Source organism: Bactrocera tryoni, unplaced genomic scaffold, assembly GCF_016617805.1.
Source record: "Bactrocera tryoni isolate S06 unplaced genomic scaffold, CSIRO_BtryS06_freeze2 scaffold_7, whole genome shotgun sequence".
Taxonomy (NCBI): Eukaryota; Metazoa; Arthropoda; class Insecta; order Diptera; family Tephritidae; genus Bactrocera; species Bactrocera tryoni.
The window spans coordinates 7,527,252-7,537,311 of record NW_024396366.1 but is presented as its reverse complement, the minus strand read 5'-3'; the positions used below and the strand labels follow the sequence as shown (position 1 = coordinate 7,537,311).

General features: G+C 42.3%; 1 pseudogene; it reads right to left on the bottom strand.

Annotated features, from left to right (window-relative positions):
* Positions 1–6,467: 6,467 nt before the first annotated feature.
* On the bottom strand, positions 6,468–9,524 carry LOC120781555 (annotated as a pseudogene).
* Between the last annotated feature and the right edge of the window lie 536 nt (positions 9,525–10,060).

Sequence of the window (10,060 nt, the reverse complement as noted above, 5' to 3'; positions counted from 1 at the left end):
ACTCCGGAAGAACTACGGAGTTTAGGGCAGCTGTGAAATAACTTGCCATAGATCCTGCATGACTACGGCTGTAATAAAACAGGTCAATTCATATACATACATACATTAACATTTAAAAATTACTTTTTATCTATAACATTCACCTCTTCTCTTCGACCTGTTAAACTCCTTTTTCGTCTAATTCGCCTTTGGTTTGGCATTTTATTTTTAATAATTGATTTGAATCTGAACTGAAATTCGATGTAGTATGTATGTATTCGCTGCTAATAGCCGCCTTGACTTTTGGAAGAAAACTGAACCGACTCAAAGCTTACCTAACGCACTTCTAATCAAAATAACGCCGACAACAATATTTCTGTTAGATTTTGCACTTGCGTCTTCGCCCATACATATGTATATATGTACATACATATGTTTGTAAGTATTTATGTGTGAATATAAAACAAAGTAGAGTGCGCATGTCATAGCGCAGTGTTCCTTAGCTTGTACATACATATTCGTGCAACATAGAAGAGAGCGCATGTCAAATCGTAGATAGCGCCTTAGCGCATGCATATGTATGTATGTACCAGTGCACATGCCAAAGCAAACATTTGTAATTTGTAATATTCGTCATTCTCTTATTGTCATAGATAACTTGATTAGAATCTCTTTTCTTGCTCTCTCGCTTGCAGCTGATCTGTTTTCTGAGCTGGCAACAAAACACAATCAGGGTGCCGTCAACCAGCAGTTAGTGAAAAGGCGGGATGCCAGAAAAGCAGCGCTATAATTACTTGACGAAATTAGTGTGAAATGAAACTGTGCGAACATATTTTGGCAAAATAAATGTTTATGTAAATTAATTAATGATTTTGCATTTTAGCATTTACATATATATGTATGTATGCATTGGGATTGGAGGACGGAGTCATGTGTAGAAGTTCACGCTAGTGAGGAAAGTTCTCTGATCGCCATTCACTTGGGAGTAGCCAGAAACGATTCTTTTACACATGACTCAAGCAGCTCACTACTTCCGGTCTTTGACCAAGTATCCTCTGGGTAGCCTAAGAACATCCGTTCGAAGGCGAGCTAAAGTGAGAAGGCGAAACATCCCCTGCATAGGGTTGTGCGCTGGGTTTGGGACCCGCCACGTAAAAAGCCTACCCCAATGAAAAATGACAAACAGCCTCGGATGAGAAACCCCTCTTTCGATGACGACCATGGCAAACGAAATAAGGACTACGAATTGAGGGCATGCACCTGGAATGTACGGTCCCTTAATTGGGAAGGTGCCGCTGCCCAGCTGGTTGATGTCCTCGTGAAAATAAAGGCTGACATCACCGCCGTCCAAGAAATTCGATGGACGGGACAAGGACAGAGACGAGTGGGTTCTTGTGGCATTTACTACAGTGGCCATATAAAGGAGCGAAAGTTTGGTGTGGGATTCGTGGTGGGAGAGAGACTCCGTCGCCGAGTACTATCATTCACTCCGGTGAATGAACGTCTAGCCACAATCCGCATCAAAGCGAGGTTCTTCAACATATCGCTGATCTGCGCCCACGCCCCGACGGATGAGAAAGACGATGTGACCAAAGATGCCTTTTATAAGTGCTTGGAACGCACTTATGAGAGATGCCCTCGCCACGATGTCAAAATCGTGCTTGGCGACTTTAACGCCAGGGTGGGCAAAGAAGGTATATTTGGCACTACCGTCGGTAAGTTCAGCTACCACGAGGAAACATCCCCAAATGGGTTGAGGCTGACCGACTTCGCTGGGGCCCGAAATATGGTTATCTGTAGTACTAGATTCCAGCACAAAAAGATTCATCAAGCTACCTGGCTGTCTCCGGATCGAAAAACTACCAACCAGATCGATCATGTTGTGATAGACGGAAGACACGTCTCCAGTGTTTTAGATGTGCGTGCGCTCCGAGGTCCTAACATCGACTCGAACCACTATCTTGTTGCAGCCAAGATTCGCACCCGCCTCTGTGCAGCAAAAAACGCACGTCAACAAATACAAGGAAGGTTCGACGTCGAAAAACTGCAATCACAACAGACTGCCGAACGATTTTCTACTCGGCTTGCACTCCTGCTCTCTGAGAGCACTCATCAACAACTCGGTATAAGGGAACTGTGGGACGGCATTTCAAACTCCTTACGTACAGCTGCATCCGAAACCATTGGTTTTCGGAAAGTGCAAAAGAACAACTGGTACGACGAGGAGTGCCGCGTGGCAGCGGAGAGAAAACAGGCTGCCTACCTCGCAACGTTACGATCGATCACAACACGTGCAGGATGGGATAGATACCGAGAGTTGAAGAGAGAAGCGAGACGCATTTGCTGGCAAAAAAAGAAAGAGGCCGAAATGCGTGAGTATGAAGAGCTTGATAAGCTGGCCGACAGGGGTAATGCTCGAAAATTCTACGAAAAAATGCGGCGGCTTACAGAAGGTTTCAAGACCGGAGCATACTCTTGTAGAACCCCCAAAGGTGATCTAGTCACCGATGCCCAGAGCATACTTAAATTATGGAGGGAACACTTCTCCAGCCTGCTAAATGGCAGTGAATGCACAACGCCAGGAGAAGGCGAACCCGATTTCCCAATCGACGACGATGGAGCCGAAGTTCCATTGCCCGATCATGAAGAAGTTCGAATAGCAATTACCCGCCTGAAGAACAACATAGCGGCGGGGGCCGATGGATTGCCGGCCGAGCTATTCAAACACGGCGGCGAAGAACTGATAAGGAGCATGCATCAGCTTCTTTGTAAAATATGGTCGGACGAGAGCATGCCCAACGATTGGAATTTAAGTGTGCTATGCCCAATCCATAAAAAAGGAGATCCCACAATCTGCGCCAACTACCGTGGGATTAGCCTCCTCAACATCGCATATAAGGTTCTATCGAGCGTATTGTGTGAAAGATTAAAGCCCAGCGTCAACAAACTGATTGGACCTTATCAGTGTGGCTTTAGACCTGGAAAATCAACAACCGACCAGATATTCACCATGCGCCAAATTTTGGAAAAGACCCGTGAAAGGAGAATCGACACACACCACCTCTTCGTCGATTTCAAAGCTGCTTTCGACAGCACGAAAAGGAACTGCCTCTATGCCGCGATGTCTGAATTTGGTATCCCCGCAAAACTAATACGGCTGTGTAAACTGACGCTGAGCAACACGAAAAGCTCCGTCAGGATCGGGAAGGACCTCTCCGAGCCGTTCGATACCAAACGAGGTTTCAGACAAGGCGATTCCCTATCGTGTGACTTTTTCAACCTGCTTCTGGAGAAAATAATTCGAGCTGCAGAGCTTAATAGAGAAGGTACCATCTTTTATAAGAGTGTACAGCTGCTGGCGTATGCCGATGATATTGATATCATCGGCCTTAACACCCGCGCCGTTAGTTCTGCTTTCTCCAGACTGGACAAGGAAGCAAAACAAATGGGTCTGGCAGTGAACGAGGGCAAGACATTATCACACATTTCAGCTCAGTTTTAGCAGCTTTATATTCCTTATATTCTTCCATTCCATTTCTTCTTCTTCTAGCCTTGCATATTGTCATCGGATACGCAGCCTTTTTTATTTCATCCCTCTACCAGTAAGCTGCTTTCTTTGGATATGCGCACTTTATTTTTGACATTGCTGCTTAACATGACTCTATGATGCTGCTTATTTTATCTTTGAAAATTTCTCAGGTCTGCTGCTAGCCATGTATTTTAGTGGGGTTTCGTATATGGTCACGAGAAGCTTTTTTCTGTATAGTTTAGAAGCATTTCATTTGCGTGTTCTCCCGTTTTAGCTGTTTTTGTTCTTTTATCTCGGCCCACACTACCTGTGTAGTCTTTTAGCACTTTCCACTCACGTAACTGGTTTGCAAATCCTTCAGACTGCATCGTAATTTCGACGGTTCTGTCGTTTCATCCCGGTGGTTATTGTTGTTGTTGTTGTTATGACGGGTACTTAGGCCCCGTTAGGATGGTAAGGGTTCGTCATGTCGTTGTCGACGTCATATACCGGAAATCCCAAGAAACGTTTTATTTCGACGGGGTCGGAACAAAAGGACAGGGATGTTAGATGAGTGGCGTTGGTGGAGCATGCAAAGCGGTGACCAGTTTAGTGGGGGGACTCATTGCACGCAGCACATATATTGGATATGTTGAGGTCTATTATAGATAAGTAGGTGCTTAACCTGCTACAGTATTCAAAACGAAGCTACGCTCTCGTTTTTTGCCGCCCTTCGTATGCGATTGGTGGTGGTTTGACCCCGAGCCCGCCATTCACAGGAAGGGACTCGGTGAAGGTGTTGATGGCGACACTGTGAATGGCTGTCAGTGCTTGTCGGAAGTTTGTTGCGTCCGAAGTCTGGTCGGCGTACTGTCTAACGACGTCGATGTAATTGCGGAATGATCTCTTGATGTTCTTAGAAGTCGGTTCCGCTTCAAGGTGACTGCAGGGGTGATTTCTGCGAAACATCCCAGCAGGAACTGCCTGGAGAGGAGTTCATTATGCTCCTTAACTGGAAACATAAGCGCTTCACTATGTAGATGTTCAATGGGAGACATCAGGAAACATGCTGTAGTAGTCCGGAGTGCAGTGTTCTGACTTGTCTGAAGCTTGTTTATCTGCGTTCCACTGCATCCGATTGCCTTGTAAGTTGCCAACAACGTTTCTTTGTCCTTTTCCCAAGTGCTGCCAGACAGCGACTTTAGGATTTCCTCTACCTCTATACCTTGGCGATAATCGCGGTCGTATGAGGTATGAAAGAGCATAGACTATCAAAAGTTACACCTAAAATCTTAGGATTATTGACAGTCGGAATCTTGACGCCGTCGACTGCAATATGAAGGTCAAGTCTGTACACCTTAGTTCAGTTTGTAAATTAGTATTGAGTATTAAGTTCCGTCCGGAGAAGAAGCGAGAAAAATCGGAGAGATAGCCGTTTACCTTACACATGCCATCGATTCCTTTGTCCGAAACTTTCCTGGTGGCTGTGGGAGTTCGGAGATATAGAAGTAAAACAATAGCGGGGAGAAGACACCACCATACGGAACCCCTTGATTAATACTCGTCAGTTTAAAATTTTCTCCTCGAAACAGTACGGCTGATTGTCGACCGCTCAAGTAGTTCATGGTCCAGCTCTTCAGTCCTGGGGGAGCGTAGTTTGTTCTATGTCCTGCAGTAGCGTTGTGTGACCGATTGTGTGAAATGCTTTTGACAAGTCCAACGCTACACTTTCACATGGTGTTTTCTGGTTAAGACCACGAACTATCTGGGCGTATATGACGCTGAGTAATGTGGTGGAGCTGTGCACTTTTCGGAGCTTATGCTAGTGGTTTGCTAGGCTGAGGTGGTGAGTGAAAGTCGGGAGTAGCAAGATCTCAAGTGTCTTCACTACTGGGTTGAAGAGAGTTATCGGACGATTCAAATCCGCTTTGTTGGCGGGTTTCCCAGTCAGTAGTGAAAGCACTCTTCCGAATATCCACACTTCGGGTATTTGAAGAGTGGTCGGCGACAGGTTGAGGACCTTGGTGAGGTAGCTTACTCCCGTCGAGCCTAGATGCTTTAGTTTAAGCATGTTGATTCCATCAGGGCCAATGGACTTATGTAGATGGTTCACAGCCGTCGGGTAACTCATCGTTTTGCTTTGTCTACCGAAGGGTGCAGTGTAAATCGCTGGCTAAAATAGCTTGCGCACTTCTTCGGGTCCGAAAAGGCATGGCCATTGCATTGAACTTTAACTCAATCATCATGTCTCTTCGGATTAGACAAAGCCTTACAGTGGACCAAAGCTTACTCACACCGATGGAGAGGTTGCAGGACTTTAGGTGCTCTAAAACGGCTGCTTCGGCTGGGAAATTTGCGAGCGGTAGCTGCTGCGATCACCTTGCAGAATCGACGTTCGCCACCGGACACGTCCGTAGGAATAGGTAAAGCGTTGAAGGTATTCTCAGTAGTTTCTGTGAAACCGGCCCATTTAGCTTTGTTAAAGTTAACGAAGATACGGTTGTCCACAGAAACAAAATCGGGAGGTTTCCTGATCGAGGGAAGATGGTCTGATTCGAGAGTTAGAATAGGTCGCCAGATTATGCTATTTATCAGACCACCACTAGCAATGGTAATATCGGGCGAGCTATTACAGGTGCCCATAACTCTGGTGGGGGCTTCGTCATTCACTGTGCAGAATGTTTAATCGTCAATATGTTCCGCCAGCACCGTCCCCCTACGATCGTTTGACAGACAGGAATGCCAAAGATCATGGTGTGTGCTAAATTCGCCTAGTACTAAATGGTTTTCGCCACGAAGTAGCGCACCTATGTTGAGGTGATATCCTGACATTCTAGGGTAGTATCCCTACAGTCGATGTTTTCATCGATTAGACGATATTTAACGGTTTTGTGCAATATGAAGTCTAAGCCACCACCATTATCTCGCAACTCAGGAAATCTGAGAGGCTGTTTAGCTTGGTTTCTTGGACCGCGGCTATCTATACGCGTTCCCGGTTCATGAGTGGAACTGTATCTTCGATCTTACTCTGGAGTCCGTTGCAGTTGAATTGAAGTATTGGGGTTTGTGGCGGATTTGGGTGATCCTGCGGGTGAGGGAGTGGCGTGTAGGTGGTGACAAGTCAGAATGGGAGCTATGTTGCCCGTTCGAGCTCCTGGGGACCGTGGAGGTCCTCTGTTGGTCACTCGGGGTGAGTGGCGGCGTAGTGCGGGAACTGGGTGCAGATTGCACATCCGAAGAGGCTATTCTGGCAGTAGCGCGTTGGCAACATGCGGCCACGTAACTCGTGGTCCACTCCCTATGCGTCCTAAGACCTGAGCAGGTCTTAAGAGGGCTCCATCCATTGCATGGATTACACCTGACTGAGGTGTAGTTTGGATGGAACCTTTTGGTGCAGACACAGCAGAAAAATTTCTCCTGGCCCGGGTTGGACTCAATGCAAGCATGGGTCAGGAGGACGACAAACTTTAAATAATACTTATCAATCCAAACGGGGTTAGATCGCCGAAAAAACAGACCTTGGCCAGAAAAATCCGGGTCGAGTCCGCTGATGATACCGCTTTCAACACAACTATGTCGTTTATATAAAGAAATGTCGAATTAGTGTGCTTAATCTTGCTTTGAAGTAGATAAAATCCCGCACCCTCAGAGTTGAAAAATTCACCCGCGACTTTAAGGAATAAACATTTATACGTCTTAAATAATAATAGAATATTTTACTATTAAGTAATTGTTGTTAACTTATATTCTCCCACTTTATTGTAAATGTCATCAATATATTCGCCAAGTTTTGTTTCATCACCTTCAGGCATTGGTAAATCGCTCACATTTTTCACCCATTCCGCAGACGGACTCGCCGCAATGCCCTGACTATTTGTGCCAATCATACCCAATAATGCCTTCAAAGCCTCCTCGTTGGGGAACTAAAGGCTAACTCTTGAAAATATGTTAAGCAATTTTCGGAAACATTACACTTAAAGCAGTTAATTACTCGTCCGAAAATGCTGTACAAAATGCTACAAAAAGTTGTTACATTTGTTGTTCAAAGACTGCTTACAACATTTTGTGATATATTTTCTGTTTGTAATCACTGTTAGCGATTGGAAAGATTGAAGGGACTGAAACTGTTTTTGTTGTTACTTTGTTTATATGTAGATGTCCATTAAACGAATAACTAAGCCGTGTTTTATTTGACCATCACAAGCTAATAGCTAAATCATGGACAAATAAAACGCACTTAGCTTAGTCCATATATTCGCTTAAAAATGAATTGGGTTGGTAATGCGGACAAGAACAATCAGGTGATATACAATTTAGTTTGAAATTTCAAATTTTTAAACAGAATATTAATATACTTATTTTAGTTATATTTATTTTAGTTATTTGAGGTCTAGAATACAAAAAACTGGAAACTTGTGTTCATATTTGTCTTAATTCTTTTTTTTCAAAAAATCTGTAATTTTGGTTTGTTTACATTTTCATCTGTCAAAATGAGGTTTCTCGCTTTACTATTTTTTTTTTTTTGGGAAAAACTTTGCTATTGTGAATGAAAAAAGTTATGAACTGGCAATGCTTCTAGTTCAATATTCAAAATAAGCTAATATACAAAATAAGCTAATAGCTTAATTTGCTGGCCAAATAAAGCACCCCTATAATTGTACCAGTTCCCGGCGGATATTGCATATTTCTGAAAGTATCGAAAATGTTGGTACAAGTACAACACTTACACTTACTTCATTCAATGCATTTTTTGATTGTGTCATCTGTGTGGAAAGAACCCAAACAAGCATGTCGATGGTTTTTAATTAAAGCCCTCATACGACAATCTTCGGAACAGTATTGAATTTTATAATTGGGACATTGTGTAAATTGTTGCAACCATGGTGTTGCTAGATCGTATTCTAGCAAAGGCACTACCAATGCATTGTTTCGCCAAGCGAGGCACATTTCCTACAACAGTTTTTAAAATCGAATCTAAAAAGATAAAAATTGTGTGTGTGCGATTCACACATGATAGAAGTGAAACTTCAGTAAATCGACAAAAGAATGAGATGAATATATACATATAACAAGGGTAGGCAATTACAAAGTTTAATTGTTTAAAAATGAAAGTATTTTGTTTAATTTTAAAAGATATTTTATTTAACATATATTGCATAATCTATTACTCAAGTTCCATATTTTCAGTTTCCACAAATAACTGTTAAAATAAAATTCAATAACTGATTTTATTGATTGGTTGGGAGAGATGTAAATTGCTACAATCAGAACTAAATCTCCCTGGTCATTTCTGATTTCGCAGGCTGCTCAAATATCATTGAACATGCTTATTTATATGCAAAGCCGAAATTATACTAAATATAAATATCTATTTATATATTATTACATATTTTTTCTTTTATTTTGCTGCATTGCATGTAAATACATTATGTATGTACATATGTATGTATTAATATATAAATAGATATTTATATTTAGTATAATTTCGGCTTTGCATATAAATAAGCATGTTCAATGATATTTGAACATTTTGCCAAGGGAAAGAAATTATTATTGAAAATTAGTGGGCTGTATATGTTTTTATGATCTTAAGTATTACAAATTTCTTAACTTATCTTATTTAAGAAAATAAACATGTTCAATTTTGAACATTCTGCCGGACAACAAAAGTGACTTCCAGCCGCAGATTGTAATCGACGTTTGGTTTTTAGTTAGTCCGTTTGCTTTAACGCTGCCATGGTATTAGTAACTCCCAAATGGTTGTTACTACATCTGCTTTTCCAACTGGATCTATTATGGCTATTTCAATAGTTTTATTTACGTCTTTTTTATTATGGTCTTTTCCCTTTTCTTTATCGCGTTGCGTATCCTTCTCCACTTCAGGTTTCTTTGATACATAGTCCTTTTTTGTATCAATAGTTTGTTTGTCGTCTCTCGTCTTAGAAGTTGTGTCTCGTATCTTCTTGTCTTCATCTTTTTTTGTTGTATCCACACGTCTTTTGGCGACACTTCGACTGGCATCCGACGATGATGACATTGTTGCGTAGCCATAACAACTTGTACCCGGAGTTCGGGAGTTGGTGACCACCTTGGCTCCGATAACTTTGCCATATTTAGAAAATATAGTTTTCAGATCACTGCCTCTCGTTAATGAAGATAACCCCGATACCAAAAGATTACGTGAAGGTTTTGTCTGCTTTCCTGTGGACGACGATTTTGTAGATGTATTCACTTTGTCATCCTTCTGCGAAGTTTTGTTTGAAGATGATTTTTGTTCACTAATGTCTTTATCCTTTTTGTCGCCGGACTTCTAATCTTTTCTCTTTGACTTATCGTCATCACGCTTGCTGCATTGGCGTTCGTCCTTACTGCTGCTGGATCCACCCTTGGATGTTCTTGTGTCCTTCAAAGCTGCAACCGTTTTTGTACTCTTTTGCGCTGAATTCCTGCCGGTATTATCACCTTCTGCATCGGTGCATTTTTCCTGTATGTATTTTAGTGAAGTAGTAAAATCTTCCTTCTGTGTTTTAGCATAATCTTCCAAAATATGATCAGCTACTTCAGTTTCATCTT